Consider the following 19,807-nt stretch of genomic DNA (forward strand, 5'->3'; position numbering starts at 1 on the left):
AAAGTGTTGTTACAAGAACGAACCGAACCCAACACTTTTGCCAAGCCCTTTAGGGGAGGAATGGGAGATTAAATTACACGCGATATCCCGAGCCAGGGTTCCTCTTATTATTGTTTATCACAAAAGGAAGGGTTCGTTTTCAGCAGATTTTTCAAAAAAAGGGGTGGAGGGAAAGTTGCTGCATAGGACATTTTAGTTTTGGATAGCTGTGTGCAGCAGCGCCTGAGCAGCAGGAATGAATGCACACCAATTCATTTTTTATTATTCCTAGTCTTAATCCCATGATTATCATTACCCCTGCCTCCTTTCCCCTGCGTGTCCTCATTCCATTAATAATAATAATAATAGAAAAAGAGAGACAGTGTGCCAGACGCTCTCTAAAAGTTGAACGTGCCTCTGGGTTTGTATTAGGAAGGAACTTTTGCTTTCTGTTGCTAGCCTGACTTCTGACTGACAAGCTCAGCTTCAGAGTGATCCTCTTACAGTGGCCGCTGCTTCTGAGAAAGAGGGTCTATCCCCTTCAAGGCTATTTCTCTAGAGCTTCCCAGCCAGTCTCAGTCAGGGACATATAGTAATGACAGCGCCATTGAGGGCAAGGTCCAGCGTCATAAGGGGGGGACTCTTTAGCACACGTCTGGGGCTTTTAGAGAGTGCCAAGGAGCAGCTTCAGCTAGCTTTGTGGAAGGAAGATTTCATCGTGAGGTGGAAGGATTTTCTGCGCTCTTTAGGCAGATGCTCAGAAATATGTGGGCTGGAGTGATATTTTCCAAGCTGTCAGAAATTCAGATGCTCAATTATTGGAAGTTAATTTTGATGAAAGCCAAGTACCTCGCCCCTTAAAGTGCTTTGCAAACAACCTTCAGTATTCTTCCCCTCACCCCCCGCCCTAGAGGAATACAGGTGTCGGTAATACAAAGAAATCACTTCATTTCCAAGGGTAATATTTACAATACCCAAGTGTTGTTAATATTTTAATTACAAATGAAAAAAAACAACAACCACCACCAACCAAACCGAAGAGAAGATGCCGCTTCCAGGAACAATGTACGTGTATTTCAAAGAAATCAGCTACCCAGAGCCAATCAATATTCAGACACTCCAGGCTATGGGGCTAGGTGAAAACAAAGCCTTTTTCAGCCGGGTAGCGCTAATATACAGCACCTGAAGTAAGTCACCGCTGGGGAGCTCTGCTAGACGCTCTTAATTAACCTACTTTTCAGCTGAGTTGATGTCAACTTTTTTTTGTAAGGGAGGAGAGGGGCGCACTTTTTCTTGGAATTCATCTTTGCCAATTTAAGGCCCTTTAAAGCTTCCTATCTGAGCAGGACGCCCTCAGACATTAATAGCGCTGATTAGACCGGCTTGAACTGCACCGCTGATGTCCTTTGGAACTCCGAGAGATCTAGGGCATGCGAGTTCCAATGGTGGTGGTGGAGGGTAACAGGGAAGGTAATACTTGCATTAAGAGGGACTAGATAAAAGAGACAAGGTTTCCATATGTTTCCCCGCCTGGAATTCGATCCATTTCTCCAAAAGGGCCGCGGCTCTCATCAGTTAAGGGAACTGTGGCGCATCAACCGCTAAAAGGCAGTTTACACAAGATTTTACTTTTAAAATGGATCAACAAATGCTACCTTTTGAAGAACGCAGGCGCTTGTCCCCTGACATAACTGAGTCATTCCCCGGCCCCTTTCTCCCAAACTTCAAGTTCAAGAAATCCCCCATAGTCTAAACTGTCAGAGGAGAAAGGGAGTCCTATATGAGCCTGTTTGATATTTATATGTAAATAGGCTGGCATTTGAATCTACAAATACATGGAAAACGAAGGCGAATTATTATTATTAAACAGATCTCTAAAGGTCCTTAAATTTATCATTTCAGAAACAGAGGTCCGATAATATTTGCTTATTGGGTAGCTGGTCAACTAGACGTGTGTCATCTCATCCCTACACCACCCAGCTTCCCTGAAACCCAAAATAACAAAAGGCTATCTAGAATCTCGGATGGCGTGAATCAATTTAGCACCTTTGATTTTTAAATAGAGCTCTACCAATTTACACCTGCTGAGGATCTGGTCCCTAGCTATGTATTTAGGCTGTATTCATCCTACATACAAAAAACTGGTAGCATCAAATGGGACTTTCGAGAGCTCAAGGCTTGCAGGATGAGGCTGTGGATGCAGATATATAGACATTAAAGGTGTTAAATGTAGTGTTTATGTAATTCAAGTTCGGTGATTCAAACACACAAAAATCAGTATGTTCAAAACGTGAAGGGACCCAGTCCTGCATCTAAGTCAAGGTCAAAGCTCCTATTGATTTCGGTGGGAGTAGGCAAGGCTCAAGGATTCTAATACATTTGCTCAATTTGGATATACTATATACTTTGATAAATATGTAATGTGACAAATAGGAAAGGACAAGCATAATCAAGTTATATAGAAAACACTATGTATGTTCCATAGTGGCAGAGTTAAGAACAGCAGAAAGAACCTAAACTCGAACCCTGATCGAAGAATGCCTTAAAAATATGTCCTTAGTTCAGGAGATGTTTGATAAGGCATTCTTAACCCAAACAACTTTAAATAGGGAGGTGGGGGGACATAACTGGAGCAACTTCCTTTACAGACGATTTTTTTCTGCACATTTTTCTAAATCACTGTAGGGTGAGGACACCTCACAAGACAAGCTCTGACCAGCCAGTGAAAATATGTTCCTTTTAAGCCTCCATAAACTTTAAAAATATGGAAACAATTTCCTTAAGACAGGAGTCTCTTCCCCCACCCCATATTCATAGTACAAGGCACTTGGGCCCAGCTACTCAAAGGTATTTGGGTGCCTACCCTATTGAAATCAAAGCAGTAAAGCATTTAAGCACATGATTAAATCTAAAAACTCCCTTCAACACCTATGTAACAAACTCAGAGTGACTGAACAGCAGTTTATTCACCTTTGAGCTGGGAGCCAGCATACATGGAACATTTAAGCTACAAAATAATGTAATTGGAGGAAATTATAAATGAGGACCGGAAGGAGAGCTGGTTATAACGGAAACCAGAACATAACTATACAGTGTTCGTCCTTGGAATTTAGTTGTCACAGAAAACTTTTGTCTCACATAAAATAAAAATTATCAGACAAATTTGCCCCACAATATAAAGCCCTTATTCATATACTAACTTTTCTGTTTCTCATATGACTCTGAAGGCACTATCTATAGTGGTGGGCACGCTGTTTGGTGAGGGGCTCCTATTCCTTCTCTCCTTTGTTTTGGGCTTATTCTTCCTTTTCTAGACATGCTTATAGAAATAATTTGCTAACATATTGTACAATTTAAAGCTAGTGCCATTTGTTTTTAAGCAGCATTCTCAGTTGAAGTAGTTGTGGGGTTCTGCTTAGGAACTAATAGCAGGATATGGACAAAGCCCTACATATTCTATGGGTTGTTGCTGGTGGAATTTGCCATAGACTTACTCTCTTCTTTTGTTGCAGAGTTTTGCTTCAGCATTTCTGCTTTCATTTAAAACACAAATTACAATTTTATCCCTCAGAGTAACTGAGGTCACTTGGAAAATATGAATTGTGTGTAACTGATGCACTGATGCCTTCCTGAGTTTGTAATGTGACTGAAACAACAGCTGAAGGTGTGAACTGTCCCATGCACCTTAATGGAGTCTATCTCTGAAACCTACAGATGACAATATACAGCTTATTGAAAACCAGAAGAGGGGGAACAGAACAAAGTACTTTAAATTTATTATCAAAATAAATAACAGACAGGCTACTGGTCTGTCTGTTGCCCATTTTCAGATTTAATGAAATAAAACTAAAAACACTGAGGTTTTTATCTGAAACTGCCACAGATGTCCCACCAGAATGCAGCAGGATCTAGGGACCTTGCTGCAGATTGTAGGTACTGTCTGCTGCAGAGTACACAGGGCCTTGTGAACAAACTTTTACCTGCAACTCCCTTCTAAAGGCTTGTCTTGTATATGCTTAAAGAAGATAAATACTGGTATGTGAGTGATATAGCAATTACCATGACAGACACCCATTTTTACTGAATAAGTCATATAAAATTGAGTTAAATCAAGTGTAAACAGCTAGAGCAGAGCTTACAGCTGCTCTTTGGTGCACTAACATTCTTGAAAAATGTGTTTTGGTTTGTGTTTCTTGAATGAACATTTTGCTTGGAGGAGTAGGGCATGTCTGCTTTTCATCTCATTCATTCTCTTTGGTATATGAAGCCCATGAGGCACAATGACAGCATAATTATTTGAATATGGGGGAAAAGTCTTTTAGCAGACTCTGAGGTTTCCTCTTCATATGTATATATATATTTAACGTATGTGCTCCTTTGATGGCTAAAGTTTATGGAAAACTTATTTAATTGGTATGTAACTAATTCATGGCTAAGGCTCACCACATTTACATCATTACCACTGATCTGGAGTATGTGGGGTGACAGTTTTCTTTTCATGTCCCACCAATTTATTAAAATATTGTTTCTTGTGATTCATGAAATCTCCTGTCTTTCTTTCTGTGCAACATACTTGGAATTGGATTTTACTTGCACAGATAATCATGGAAAGTGGATGCTAAGCTGGCATGCTCAAGTACAACTCAGGGAGAGCCAATGTTAAAGTAATATATGTGATTATTAGCCCTGGAAATGGCTTTTGTATATATGGAACACCTCATATCAAGAGGAAAGTGCTCCCCAAACTCTGGGCTAGACCCCTGACATACAAGCAATTGACTGAATTAGAAAACTATCTGACCACACTTTTCACAGCTAGGATGTTTCAAATTTAGTTTATGTGACTGTGAAAGGAGAAAAATTAAATTTAAACTCCACACAAATTTTAAAGAAAGCCTATTTTTTTTAAATGGTTTTGGCAAGGCATGCATAGCCCAGAAAGAGGAAGATTTACATTTTCTAGGTTGTAAGCTCTTTGGGGTCAGGGACCATCTTTTTGTTCTGTGTTTGCACCCTGGGGCCCTTTGGTACAACCACAATAGAAATAAAAATATCAATAATTTCCCAATCCTGCTAATCTGTTACCTCTCCCGGGGACACTAAAAGACCCAATGACTTCTTTAGACCCTCCTACTGATTGTAAGGGTTACCCAGTCAGGGGTAAGAAAGAACACCAAATAACTTAGGTGACCAGTCAATATTAGTCAATATAGCATAAATTTCAACTATCAAATACTGAATACTCATAGGGAACTCTCTGCTGTTAAGCCATAGAGAGAGAGAAAGTTACAAATACCCTTCAAATACAAAGTACATGCATGGATATCATGATCTACTTTCAGACAATCTGTGAGCAGGAAGACTGGCTAAATTAATTGAGTAATTTATTTCCTGAGAATTATTTGTTCAGCTCTGTATGCAGCATGATTGCAGCTGTGAAGGAATGCAGAACTAGACTCATGTCATGGCAAGGAACTGTGACTCTTTCTTTGGGTACTGGGATGTTTGAGTGCTGGGTAGTGTAAGTGCTGGGAGATAGTGAGGTTGTTGAGAATGGGAAAAAAACTGTGGCTTATATGTACTGGTGGGTCCTAGGTAGTGTGAGAACTTGGTGGTGGTATCAGGGTTAGGTTGAAATGCTGATGGGGCAATAATGCTTGATTATGAAGGGTTCATATTGGTAGTGCTCATATTGGTCATGGGGCTGGGGTAGGGCTATTGCCCACATGATGCTGGACTTAGAGGAAGTGCAACAGGTATCCAATTCCACAGCTTATTCAGGTGCTGTTTCATCTTGAGCTGAGAGCTCTGTGCACAGTGAGGCACTGAAGAGATCCTCTGGGTGGGTAGGGGAAAAATAGAGGAACCAGCAACAGGAAAGCATGAGCTGTTCCTTGTCTGCTCTGCTCTGCTTTCACTCCTGCAGAATTAGGTACTAACACATGCCCTGCAGGTGCCTCTTGCAGTTCACCTTTGGGTTGCACTCCACTGGCAGTGAAGTCCTTTAGATAAGGATGATAAACCAAACATTTATTTTAAAATAAATGATATGTACCAAGATAAAATGGCTGTTTGCTGCTAATTCAGATAGGATTGGAGGAGTTGGTGAGTTCCTCCAGGGTTTGCACTAGCTGCCAATACACCAAAGGATACAAAATCTTAGTGTTAAAAAGTGAAGACCTTCATAATCTAGGACTTAAGTACTTGAGCAATTGCCTCTTACCTTGTATCCCTTTCTGGCTGCTGTGGTTGACCACGGCAGGTCCGTTTCTTATTCCAGGGTGCAGTAAACACAAGGTGAAAGGACATTTCCAAATAAGGAAATCCCTTGTAGGGAATTTCATCAGGAATTCCTTTCGTGTACACTGAATGTCCCATTCACTGTATTTTTGTGAGGCTCATTCTTAACTGTTTGTTTTTTGGCCCCTGCCTTGGTTTCTTCTTCCAGGGGAGAAATTGATCCTTCTGCTTTGTGGTCACTGGGTAATAATTATTTGATGTACCCTTAGGTCAGATTTCTTTGCTAGAATTGGGCAGTGGATTTGATACGGTTAGTATTTGTTTCCAATTACAAATACATTTATGTTACATATCCAGTTCTGGAACATAGTTGGCATATCAGTAATTACATTCAATGCGTCTTGTTGCTGTGCTTTCCTTCCTTCAGAACAAGATTGCATACAGGAGCACTAGGAGAAATATCCAGGCCCAAAGAATTAGAAATTCCTCGGGCCCCTAAAACTGAATAGATGTTTCATTTCTCTTTCTCTTTCTCTTTTGCGCTCCCTCTCCTCTCACATCACTTTTATACTGGTGGAACCCCACTGGCTTCAGTGAACTTTTGATTTACACTTGTGTCACCGAGAGAAGAATCAGGCCATCTGGACATGATGCTGATCTCCTTTCACTGGTCTTATTCTGGTGCAACTCCATTGTCTTTAGTGGAGTTCTACCTGATTTACACCAGTATAAATGATATCAGAATATGTCCACTTCCTTTCCCTTTCCCAGGATTACAGAGATGTGAGAAAACTAGGACAATTCTTGAGCTCTGTAAGGAGTGCAGGGTCCCAGCCTTCCCATAATTTGTTTTACTTAAATAAAAATTGTAGGGATCCCCCAGCTTACTCATACTAACTTTGTTGTTCAGTGGGATGCTGCTGCTCCCATGCTCATCCTGCTGTGCTGATTCTCCTTTGCATACCTTTAGTAGGTTTGATATGTTACAACCCCCCCAAGATATGTGGATAGTCTTTATCACAGTTTGCTTAGGTTTATTCTTTATTTTTAATAGCTCGCTCACGGTTTTATAAGTAAAAATTTGTTTTTTTTCTAAATCATAGACAAAAATATTCCTTTGGCCTTTTGCATGTTTGTTTATTTATGTGTGTTAAGAACAGGGTAGGTTTTTTTTTTTTTTTTTTTTAGAAATTTGGCATCACAAGAGGAAAGCACCTTGTAGATATTTTCCTTTTTAAAAAAGTTTGTTATTATTTCCCAACATTACACATATTTATGGTATTCAGATTTAATTATAGGCAGAACATGCAGGCCTCAAACTGGTGAGGTTAGTTTTCAAACACAACAGGCCATAAGCTCTAGTAATTAACCATAACTCCCCAGTCCAACCCCACTACTAAGCTCAGGGAAGTCAATGAGGCTGCACAAGGTGTATGTTAGGACTGAATTTGGGTCAACAGACCTTTTCTCTAGTATTTGTCTAACTCTTTAGAAAGAATATGCCTTTGGTGCTCTTAGTTTTCTGTTCCACATACTAATTATCTCTGCAGAAAGACATTTTTCTCAAACGTGAGGAAGTTTTTGGTGGAGATAGTTAGTCCCTTCAACACTAGCTGCAGTACTGAGCATCCCTCCAGTTTTGTGTTGCCGGTCAGAATGTTATTCCTTTGCTCTTAGTCTCTTTTCTAGCAAATTGACACTAATTTTCCATACCAGGGCCTCAAATATAAAGATACAGTCTCTGTTATAAACCTCTAGAGGGAATGGTCAGTCATTAGATACTCACTTAATGTTTTTGGATTGGGGCTTTCTAAAATGACAGGCTTCCCTGTCATATGTGGAGAAAACACAAGCACATCTCCATTATTAGGTCTCCTTAACTCAGCATTTCCTCAAAATGGGAGCATGCCCTTATAGGATGTGCGGGAAAAGGGAGGCATGAAGAACTACTAGCCAATGAGTAGGGTCCTACCAAATTCAGGGTCAATTTTGGTCAATTTCATGGTCATAGGATTTAAAAATCATAAACTTCATGATTTCAGATATTTAAATCTGAAATTTCACAGTGTTGTAATTGTAGGGGCCCTTACCCAAAAAGGAGTTGTGGGGGAGGAGGTCTCAAGGATGGCATGGTATGGTATGGTTGGGTGCTAGGACTTCTGGACTTCTGAAATCAGAGCTGCTCACTGATTTTTTTCCAGTGAATTATGGGAGAACTTGTATGCCTAGAAGGACAAATGTGAGAATTGTGGGAAAGCATTGGAGGACTATCAGCACTTGAGTGGTTTTGCTTGAATCCCAACTGCAAAGTGGGTGGGTTCACCAGCCAGAAGGAAAGCAGCACTTGGACTTTAGCCATTAGCCCCAAATGAGCCAGCTAGCTCAGGTGAAAGTACCACCAAACTAGAGTCAGAAGTTATTGTGTATGGATGAGAGACAGGTTAAGGAACCCAGGTTAACTCTGCAGTAAAGACATACAGAATATTCTTAAAATTGTGCTCGAGAAATTCAACTTCCATAAACAAATTAGTTTATGATTGTGAAGAAAAACAGAAAGATGTGACCTGAAGAAGAGCTTTTTGTAGCTCTGAAACTTGTCTCTTTCACCAACAGAAGTTGGTCCAATAAAAGATATTACCACACCCAGCTTGATCCAACTGTAACTGATGCAGCAAGGTCCACCTGAGTCTGCTAAGAGCCTGAAACAATAGGTCTGAGGTGTGAACATCTCCCATCCATTTCAAAGGGTGCTAACTCAAATGCCACTGATGCTATTTTAAATGTCAGTAGTGTTAACTATTTCACTGCTCCTGAAGTCATGTCAGAAAGGAGAGGGAGGCAGTATCATACCATAAAGATCTACACCAAAACTAAGAGAGATCTTTACCAACATACAGTATGGTTAAAATGGCCAGGATTTGTTACATTTTCCTGAAAGTGGCTCAGCTTTCAAAAGTTGAGGAAACTGTGCCCTAACAAAAGGAGTCTGCAGTCATGTAGTCATCCATTAGCGTAAAAAAAAAAAAAAAAAAAAGCAAAGAAATTCTAAATGAGATAAACAATAGCAATTGTAGAAAGATCACCTGTTTCATTACAGTCAGACCCTCAGAGATATTAAACACACTTACTTCACAAATTTAATTGCCTCAGGATGAGGCAATCCTGTATATCTTTTTAGAACCATTAATAACGTACTTCACCTGATTGCAGCAAGTGTTTTATCAGAAGATTTGTCAAATGGTAAATGCAGGGACTTTCTGCACAGATAAACAACAAAAATTGACCAAATTTAGCCTCCTCCACTTGCAGCTAAAGCTAATTTTTATTTTAATCTTCCATTTAATTTGAAACCTAATAGCTTTTGAAAAATTAAAATGAGATGATTTTCCTGCAACACTTATTTTGATTAGCTCATATATGCTCGTTTCTAAGCTGCTCAGTGCTTTGCTATTAAGTATTGTTAAATGTGTGCAATTTATATCTGCTTTTTTAAATTTCCTGACTCAATCCGAGTGCTATAGAAACAGCTAGAAGTTCTTTATACAAAGGAGATAAATTAGCCACCCCCAAATTATATTTGAATCTATCATATAGAAAAGTCTTGGATATAAACAATGTGTGCCATGTGCTAGACAGACTATTTCTCTGCAATACAAGGGCCTTGTATGCACAAGTCCGATTGCCATCAATGAGAGTTAGAATGTGCAGGGAAGGCAGCATATGGCCTTAAGTGCTATAAATAGAGCTGGTCAAAAATTTTTCATCAGAACTGCTTTTCAATAGATTTTTTTATTTTACATAAACAATTTTTTTTTGAAGAAAAGTGTCTGCTTCTGTGGAAAATTTTAATTTTTCATTAAAAAATCCCCATAATACCGGAAAACTAAAAATGTTTTTGGCATTTGGCCGAAAACCAAAGTATTTTGATTTTGAAATACTTAATATGGTGCCTGATGGGAGCCATAGTTCAGCTGTCTGATGTCTCTGTTCTCCTTTACAGGCAGTGCTCTCTTGTGGGACTACATCTCTCATGATGCTCTGCAGCCATGCAATTGCAATGGGGCTTTATCTGACAGAGAGGAACACTGTGGTATGCCATGGGAAATATATAGTCTGGCCAGTAGATGAGAATGGAAGCATAAAGTATCTGAACTACAAATCCTGTAAGGCACCATTGGGACATTTCTGAATCAAACTATTTCATTTTTAGGATGAAATATTTTTGTTTTTTTGAAAATTTTCTGAAAAATCAAATTTCCACAGGGGAAATAAAAAATATTTTCTGACCTGTTCTATATGCTAGCATATAAGGTATTTCAATTCTTGAGAATTCTTCAATTATATTTTGGAGTAGTTAGATCATTTTTCCTTATTCTACCTATTCCCACCCTTAACTCTGCAGGTCTAACAACTATGGTTTCAAGTCTCTATCATACCCTGCATTAATGTTTGTTTTGGCAGGTAGTGTTGTACCTGACTCCCTTTGCTTAGGATAGCATCCTGCTTTTTGTTAAGAGGAGATAATCCTGTTGTTCTACCTGATTTTCTCACCATCAATCAAACAGAGTCTAATGTCTGTGGAATTGATCATATAATGCACTGAATGCATCTGATGAAGTGAGCTGTAGGTCACGAAAGCTTATGCTCAAATAAATTTGTTAGTCTCTAAGGTGCCACAAGTACTTTTTGCGAATACAGACTAACATGGCTGCTACTCTGAAATCTTTCAAGGTAATAAGCTAATAAACACCCACAACCCTCAATGACTATTTGACAGTGCTATTTGACAATCCTATTTGACAGTGCTCATCTTGTCATAGGAGGTAACACCATGATACAAAATTCAGCTCAATGTTTGCATGGGATCAGTTGCAGACAGCATTATAGCTTCTACATGTGGCTACATAGTCACTAAGCTACCACTGTCTAACTCATTGCTTTGAAAAGTATTGTAATAGACCTTGAATGGACTATTGTCTCTGCAGCAGGAGGCTGAGCTGCTACAGCTTTGGGACTTATGTGAGACTGATATTTTGATGGGCAGCTGAGTCCCTTTCCCTCAACTAGTCAGATCTGTTGAGGGTGGACTGTAGACAGGAACCATTTTGGGGGTCTGTCCAGTGAAGCAGCAACTCTGGTGTTGAGGGGAAGCTACTGGGATTTGCCTGGAGGAAAGAAGATTAGAGTCAGAAAGAAAAGGCCCAAGAAAAACTGTCTTGAAAGAAGAGCACTGCAAGGAAGTCTCTGTGTGACCAGATAATGACGAGATGTAGCCAGGGCCAGGGATCAGCAAGGCTCAGCAGACCCTTAGCTTTGGGAATGTAGCAGGTACTGGGATCAGAGTTGCAGCTGCAAGGGAGAGAGCTTGTGACCTGTAGTTAACAATAGAATTGTTAATTGTGTTGTATCCTAATAGCAGCATCCATTGTTGCTTAATGTTTAGTGACAGTAACCCCTTCAACTGAACTACTCTGCGTTTCCTCTTACCCATGTGGGACCCTGTCTCTGTTGGACTGGGAATAAAGTTCCTTGTTTGTTTTGTGATTGCTGCATATGAGTGTCATTCCTGAGCAAACCCACAGAGTATTAAATAGCTTTGTGCCTCTAGTAGTTTAAGCACCTGCTGTGCTTGTCCCTGTGGTTTGTGGTGCAGTGGTCATGGCCACTAGCTCTAACCAATTTCTCTGTGCCACTGCTCAGATTCGTAGACAGGAGCACTGAGAAGGGGTTGGCTGCAGTGCTTTGGGTATAAAAGGTGCCATTTGACACGACAGTGTAGTCACATCTGTTCTATTTTACTTCACATGCATTTACCTGCCCTGTGGCAGCACCCTGCCAGTTCCTCTGCTTCTCTTTAACAATAGCAGTGGCAGGAAGGTCTTTGAGAAATTTGCTTCATAATTCTCTTCACCCAGTGCTCTTACTGATCTTGTCTTATGGAAATGATTTTCCCTATTCATCCCCATTACATTTTAAATCATATTCTTTAATCCTCTGCCTCTCTCTCTGCCATCGCTTCAAACTCGAAATCTTTCAGTCACTGTCTGTAGTGTGTGTGTGTGTGTGCAGGAGGTGGGGGGGGGAGGTTTGGAGGGTAGAAGGAGCCCTATAAATAGGTCTTAGCACTCCCTTTTCAACTAAATCAAATGCATGTTTTGGAAGAGAAAATGTGAATGATGCTTCATGGGAAATGGTGGTGTTTCCTTTCCCATACTAATAGCTGGAGTGACAGACAGTAAAATGTAAATATTGGTCCCTTTACCTACCTGGGTATAGGAGCCAGGAGGAGAGTGGAACTGTATATATGTTTGCATGTATATACACATTCTCTGCATACACACTTGAAGATCTCCTGAACTGGAAGGGAAGGGGAATTGTCGTTTAAATGTAGAAAAGAGTCCAGTGGAGACACACCCTCCATCTGATAATTCCTTTTTCCTCTGTCCTGTATGTAGATTAGGGAATTTTCTCTTTCTATGAATGCAACTGCTTCATAGGAGTGGGTGGTCATCTTGACAAGGATCATGGTCTCAAAGCCATTTTTTATTTGTCAAGGAGTATGCTCAGAAACAGACTGGGATTCTGGGAAATTGAGTTGGGCAAGGGCATACAGGAGAAAACTACACTCCCTCAAGCACCCAGAAAGGAGTTGTAATTACCCAGATACAGTAATCAAGACTTCTATTGAGGGAAATCAGGCCTAAGTCCTATAAAATTGTCTCCCTTCCTTTAGAGAGATAATTAAATGATAAGAGGCAAAGAGCAAGCAATTGCTATGGTTAGCTCACTGTTGGTGAATAATTTTGAATTATTATTCACATTTAATCATTGAAGGGGGTACTATAGGGTGTATTAATGGTTCAGCAGTACAGAAGTATTTTTGTTGTTGTTTGTCAAAATATTTATTTTGTAAATAAGTTCTGACAACCTATTTCCATATGCGATTCTGGATCTGGAAATTTTAAATAGTCCAGGTGCCACAGCATCACAGCATCTTCTTATGGATTTGCTTGCTCTGTAACATTATCTGCATCTGGAACTTTTTCTTTGCTTATTTGTTCACTAGTTTCACAACAGGCAGGAAAAACTATGGAACCTTATTTTGTTGTTTGCGCCTAAGACTTCATGAGTTTAATATGAATAGGTGAACAAATACTTGTGTGAATTTTTAATAAATGCTGATACAACTTGATCATCTGAATTCCTACCTCTGCTGAACTTAATGAAACTTTCATAAAAATCATCACATATTGCAAGCTTCATTTTATATGCCTCTGGTTTACTATCAGATTCCATAAAGCAGTCCATTAAAGTTCTCCTGTGAGGTCTTCATTTATAATAATAATGAAAAGATAAATATTAATACATTAAGGTGAAATCTTGTAAGAACAGTAGAAGTATTTTCTGGAAGTCTGTAACTCCTTATCATTATTATTTTACCTACCTTCAGGTAAATAAAAACCAGCCAGAGGATTTCATAAACTTGTACCTCTGGGTGGTTTGTGTATGCCACTATTTCAGATGTCAGCAATCAGCTTCTCTGCAAACTATTGTCCTGCTCATGCTTCTGTTGAAGTCAATGGAGTTTTGCTACTGACTGTAATGGGAGCAGGATTAAGCCTTTTGTGACAATATGTCTCTTAAGTATCTATATTTTTACTTGGCTGGGTTCCTATATTATTTCACCAAATATATCTGTCATGGCAATGAACAGTTTCTCAGCTGAAATTAGGTGACTATAGCTTTACCATGCGAACTTTCGGCAGGGTACCAGATTTTAAGCATTCCAGCCATTGCATCATTACATTGGGCTTGCACTTTGCAACTTCTTTTTCTTTTTGCAATTGGCAACTGGTTGGATGTAAATTCAAAAGCAGGAAGGTGACCTATCTCTGTACATACAACAGTTCTCTTGCAGAATACATTCTGGTCTCAAAAGTTTGTTTGGAGGCATTCTTTCTTGTGAAAAGTTACTGGGGAAATGGCTTGTTATTAAAATTAACAGCCAAATAACACCGTTAATCATAACAACAATCCTTTATTATTAGATGAATATAAAATCATTCATTGGTTATATTTCTAAATCCTAAATAAAAAATATAAACTATACAATGGCTCATACAGGCCTTCATTAAGTACAGTTGTCTGGACTGGTATTAGGTCCCATATGAAGGCAAGAGAGGAACTGGGAAATGGCTTGCTGTATTTGTTTACATATAGTCTGAAATATAGGAGGTCTCGTGCCCTAGAATAGATCATTCTGAGTTTGTCTGTCTTGAGAGTGAGTCTTGGTATGGGGTTAATTGGAACTGGTGGTGGTGTACAGATTAGCCCACTGCACTGCAAGTCCCTGTACGTGCTGATAAAAATGCTCAATGCAATAGTTATGGAATTATTGAGACTGATTATAGGTATACTCTGTGCCTTAAGCATCCATGCAGATGATGACTCTACTGAATCTGGCATGACAACAATGGTACAATCAGTGGTGACTTCTTCCTTAAGGCAGGCTGCCAGACAGCCACACTCTGGGTCTGCTGTTTGGGCTGGGATTGGAAATTGGGCAGGTTTGAACCTTGTTTTGTACTGAACATTACTTCCTTCAAATTAAAGTCAGGTAAAACTCTTCTCTTGAGAAAATGTTTTGAAGATTTGCCCTCAGGGGCTAATTAAAGCATTTCCAGAAGGCTCTGAGTTGATCTAGTCAATATTGTTAGAAACGTCAACAATTATTTGTGTGAAAAATATGCAGCATTTTTAACTACTTTCTCAGAAGTAGAATAGTTCTTGGTTGATAATATCCTATGGCAATAGGAGATAAAATCACCATGAGTCATTTAGATTTCCTAGCTGCTTTTGCGACCATTGAACATGACATTTTGGTGACATGATTGCAGTCTTAGCACAAGTTGATGGAATGACATTGGATTTGGATTTAGTTTTGGATGTGCCATTTTAGCCAAAAGATTCCAGAGGTTAGTGTTAAGCCATTGTTCATTTGTGCTCTGTTGTGGGGTACAGCCAGATTTCTTAATGATGCCTCTCCTGTCCAATGAGTATGTGTGGATATTAGGATTTTTTTGAGAAAGCATATATTATAGAGCCTTCAGTATATTGAAGGCACCCAATTGTCTCTCTCCATCTTGTTGAAGTTGGAGCTGATGAGCTCTTTATTCATATGACTAGGAAGAAGCTCCATGGAACAAGACTGAGATCATGTTGAAAGGCTCATAGATTAATAGATTCCAAGGTCAGAAGGGACCATTGTGATCATCTAATCTGACTTCCAGTATAACACAGGCCAGAGAACTCCCCCATAATTCCTAGAACATATATCTTACAAAAACATCATTTCTTGATTTAGAAAATTGTCATTGAAGAATCCACCATGACCCTTGTTCCAATGATTGATTGATCTCATTGTTATAAATTTATACCTTATTTCCAGCCTGAATTTGTCTAGCTTCATATTCCATTGAATAGTGTTAGGTTGAAGAGTCCATTATTAAATATTTGTTCCTTATGTAGATACTTACAGACTGTAATCAAATCACCCCCTTAAGTTTTAATTTGTTAAACTGAATAGATTGAGCTCTTTGAGTCTATTATTATAAGGCATGTTTTCTTATCCTTTAATCATTCTTGTGGCCCTTTCTTGAATCCCCTCTAATTTATCAACCTCCTTCTTGAATTGTGGGCACCAGAACTGGACACAGCATTCCAGCAGTGGTCACACGAGTGCCAAATATACAGTTAAAATAACTTCTCTACTTGAGATTCTCCTGTTTATATATCCCAGTATTGCATCAACTCTTTTGGCCACAGTCAATTGGGAGCTCATATTTAGCTGATTTCCACCACGACCCACAAATCTTTTTCAGAGTCACGACCTCTAAGGAAGGAGTCCCTTAATCCTGTAAGAAAGGCCTATAGTCTTTGTTCCTAGATATATACATTTACATTTAGCTGTGTTAGAATACACCTTTTTTGCTTGCACATGATTTACCAAGTGATCCAGTTCGTTCTGAATCAGTGACCTGTCTTCTTCATCATTTACCACTTTCCCAATTTTTGTGTCATCTTCAAACTTTATCTGTGATGATTTTGTTTTCTTCAAGGTTATTGATAAAAAGGTTAAATAGTGTAAGGCCAAAAATTGATTCCTCTGAAACCCCACTAGAAATATACCTGGTCCATGACAATTCCCCATTTACAATTATATTTTGAGACCTATCAGTTAGCCAGTCTTTAATCCATTAATGTGTGCCATGTTAATTTGATATCTTTCTAGTTTTTTAATCAAAATGTTGTGCAATACCAAGTAAAATGTCTTACAGCAGCCTAAGTATATTACATCAACACTATTGCCTTCATTGACTAACCTTGTAATCTCATCAAAGAAAGTTAGTTAGTTTTATAGGCTCTATATTCCATAAACATATGTTGATTTTCATTAATTATATTACCTTCCTTTAATTCTTTATTAATCGAATCCCATATCAGCCGCTCCATTATCTACTCCAGGATCAATGTCAGGCTGTCAGGCCTACAATTATCTGGGTCACCATATTTACTCTTTTTAGAAATTGGCACCATGTTAGCTGTCTTCTAGTCTTGAAATTCTGCTGGCCATAGATTTTTTCCTTGTGTCCCTTTGCTTCCCTTATCAATTTTCTACAGTTTTTAAATTCTGATTTATATTCATTTATATGAACTTCCCGTTTCTTCTATTTGTTATATGTTATTTTTAATTTTTTATAGCTGCCTTATTCCTCTCTAAACCAGGTCTTTTAAAACTAGTTTGGCCTTCTTTCTCAGTTGTGGGATTGTGACTTTTTGAGGCATCTAATAAGGTGTTCTTAGAAGATTTGTCAATGATCATTCACATTTTTCTGATTAAATTCTTCCTCCCACTTGATTATATATTTACTGATAAATATATTACTGCTCCAGACTTTATTCTTTTTGTATATTATAAATGTGATCAAGTCACTAGCTATCACTAATTTTTAGTTATTGATCAGTTTCTCTTTATCAGTTAGAACAAGGTCTAATAAATAATTTCCCTGTGTTGTCTGCAATACTTTGTGAATTAGGTTAGGTGAAGTCACCAGAAGAAATACTGGAGATTATATTATCTTCTTTGCTACAAGGGGTGAACTGGTACTTCTTGTCTGGCTTATAGTATGGGAGTCTTGTTAAATCAAGGGCTGTGCCCAAAGGATTAAGTACCAGCTGTGGCCAAGACTCCTTTTTTCATTTTTGCTTGACAAGAAAGGGATGTCTTTTTCTTTTGGCTTTGACCCTCACTACAACTATTTATCTATTTATTTAAATTTATAAAATAATATGCTTTAGTGACTTTGCAGCTGGAACACTCTATTGTGCTTTACATAGTACAACTGCACCAGACTATTTGGAAACAAGATAGAGAAGATAGCTGTCTCCTCACTTATTAAATAGTATTTCATGTCATAAGCATATTACACCAGTTCTCTGTAGTTTATCAGACCTCTGGTTTGTTAGGGAGGGGACTGGTGGCAGGCTGTTGTCCAGGAGAAATCCTCAAGTTTGGAATTCATTCCCTTCCCAGATTTGAAGTAGAGTAGAGTTGCTGACTTTCAGGGGTCACTGCAAGAAGCAGGTGACAGCAGGTTTGAGGGGTACAGTGTAATCTGTTGTTCAGGGACACAGAGGTATTTTGTTTCAGCTGACTGACTGGCTGATATTGTCATTGAGGTCTGACTGAAATTGATCCAGTTGGGTTAGTAATTGTTTTTTGAAAAATGGAGCATAATATCCAAATTCTGCTCCATTTAAATAGTAGTATCCTCAAATAGTTGTTCAAATACAGGGTATTTCCATTTCTTCATTAAGTAAAACCAAAACCAAACAAAAAACCCCAAATTCCAAATCAAGAAGATGTAAATATTTGTAGTTTTGCCTTGCTTTTTTTTTTCGTTGATTTTTAGCTTCCTTCTCAATGTGATGAGCTATTTTGCATGATTCCAACCATTTCATTTTTGAGTTTTATTAAAACAAATGTAGTGCTACTATATTAGATCCCAGTTCTACAGATACCTAAAGTAAAATCCTGACCCTATCAAAGCCAATGGGAGTTTACCATTCACTTCAGGGGGCCAGGATTTCACCCATAGTCAATGGGACTACTCATGGCGGTAAGCATCATATATGGGAGTAGATGTCTCATACATTCATAGGTTTTAAGGCCAGTAGGGACTGTTGTGATGATCTAATCTGATTTTCTGCCTAACAGGAAATAATATTTCATTTAGTAGTTTGAAGGATTGGGCTAGTCTAATTAATTGCACAGTTGATAAAGGTCACCTCCAGATGAGGTGAAATCCTGTCCTGAGATATTGGTGTGGAATTTAATTCCACACTGAATTCAACTATATAAGTCAGCAGAATACTTTGGCTCACTAGTCTACAATGGCGTTACAGCAGGAAGGAATTTGGCCCAATCAATTGAAATGAATTCAGTTAATTGAAGTTAGTTAATGGGAGCTTTCATAAATACCTGAAAGAAGAATTTGGTCCTTTTTAACTTAGTCTGCTATAGAACATTATGAAGTTCTTATGAGAAATGGTTTAAATGCAATGTGATAATGACAAGTGTGAATGAAAAAATATATTGCACACTTTGAGTAGCTCTTGTAACAATTAGAATCTCTGAATATAACCACTTATAACACTTTAGATAACGGGAAGGAGATACTTAGAAAACAGTAATACTGAAAAATACCTAGGATTTACAGGGGACAGCAAATTAGAGAAAGAGCTTTTGTGTGCAAGTGTGTATTAGCAGAAAAAGTAATTTCAGGCAGAGGCATCACATCACAGGTTAAGAAGGTGATTGTTCCTCTCTATTGGGCACTTGTGAAACAGCACCTAGAATATTGTATAGAGTTTTGGGTACCTCAAATACTGGAAGGAGATGATAAGTTAGAATGAATTCAGAAAAGGGCTGCAGACTTGCGGGTTAAACAATTGAAAAAAGATGAATAGAACCAAGTCCAGGTATTTTTTCATTTTCCTTAAAAACAATTATGTTAGGAGGTTGTGACATGGTTAAGCACTTAAAAAGTCAGGAAATGACTAACTTAACTCTAAACTTAACACATTCAACTTAACTCTGCCCGCTTGTGAATATTTATTACAATGACGACTTTGAATTAGATCATTAGCTGGGGTAAATGGACACAGTTGAGGATCTGACTCTTTAATTAAACAATCACATAGTATTGCTCAGATCCTACCATACAGTGTACATTTTTTTCTTCATACCTAAAAACACATGTATCTCTTGTTGTAATTATCTCATTCCTGGATACTTATACTGTTCTCATTCTCCTAATGGTCCAGCCTACTTACCTCATTTCCTGCACACATTCACAGGACTTCACACATGCACATTTTCCACAACACGTATGAATTAGCCATGTAGCCTCCTTCAGCCCTTTACAAACTGAGGCTGTGATCCTGCAATCGATCCCACATGAAGTGGACCCTTGTGCTTGTGAGGCCCCATTGACTTCTGCAAGGTTCCACTGTGAGGCTCTGGTTG

General features: G+C 38.6%; 1 long non-coding RNA gene across 1 annotated transcript in view; it reads left to right on the top strand.

Moving 5' to 3' along the window:
- LOC125642923 (uncharacterized) overlaps positions 1-19,807 on the top strand; it is a 214,721-nt gene that overhangs the window by 15,527 nt on the left and 179,387 nt on the right. The gene's annotated exons all lie outside the window — the stretch shown is intronic.

Source organism: Caretta caretta, chromosome 9 (assembly GCF_965140235.1).
Source record: "Caretta caretta isolate rCarCar2 chromosome 9, rCarCar1.hap1, whole genome shotgun sequence".
NCBI classification, from domain to species: domain Eukaryota; kingdom Metazoa; phylum Chordata; order Testudines; family Cheloniidae; genus Caretta; species Caretta caretta.